Source organism: Microtus ochrogaster, linkage group LG9 (assembly GCF_000317375.1).
Source record: "Microtus ochrogaster isolate Prairie Vole_2 linkage group LG9, MicOch1.0, whole genome shotgun sequence".
NCBI classification, from domain to species: Eukaryota; Metazoa; Chordata; class Mammalia; order Rodentia; family Cricetidae; genus Microtus; species Microtus ochrogaster.
The window spans coordinates 41,266,926-41,267,954 of record NC_022034.1 but is presented as its reverse complement, the minus strand read 5'-3'; positions in this window follow the sequence as shown (position 1 = coordinate 41,267,954).

Here is a 1,029-nt window from a genome sequence, read left to right as displayed (position 1 = left end):
AACTGAGGATCACCTGCCCAGAGCTGTCACAACTCATATTAGGCTGGGCTTTCTCACATCAATCCATCAATCATTAACCAAGAAAACACCCCACAGATATGCCCACAGTTTAAATAAGGCAATTCTGCAATTGAGAGTCCCTCTTCCCACTTCACCTACTTTCTAGCAAAGGGACAAAAAACAATTAGTGCATCATAATATTTTAACTTTCTTCAAATCTACAACTCCCCCCATTGTCCATAATTTTTGCACCTGTTTCCCTTGATACCTCATAGGTTCCACTAAAACTAACTAATAAACATAAACTCAAAACAATAACAACAAATAGAAACAATCATTGTTTCATTTAGGAAACTTAGAGAATTCTCATGGGGGCAGGCAGCCATGGGTATGTGTTTTCTATAGTCATAGAAGTAGTACATGCTTAGATAGATGTAATTTAAGAAAAATATAATCTCAAAAATAATACTTGTTACCTTACAGTTAAGTTACTCCCAGCCTCTTTCAGATTTAGAATATTCAGTTACATCATCTAAAAGTAGAATTATCAATTTGGGGTTATTCATGTTCTCAGAACTCACATACTGTGAGAAACAGAGGAGGGATCTAATCAAAGACTGGTAAACCGATAAATAAAGATAATAATGGGCTCTCAGTTGGAAAAGCTATTTTATGGCAATGTTGTTATCAGTTTATGTCAAACTATCTAACGAGCCAGGGATGAACACGTATCAGATTAACATTCAATGTCATCCACCAAGTGAGAGGGAAATAACTCCATGTTGCATATGCTTTTGCTTGGTTACTTAATGTGTTTCAACCAATGAAATTCACTTTATAAATGAAAACAGAGAATTATCAATAAGAAAATGTAGGCCAGGTATGGTGACTCATGCATGCAAACCCAATACTTGAGATATTGAACAGGGGTTTGCTGTGAGTTCAGGGGCAACCTGGGATATATAGTAAGTTGAACATAAAGCATAGTGTGGGAAGGCAGTATATCTTTTGAAAACAATGGAAGATAGA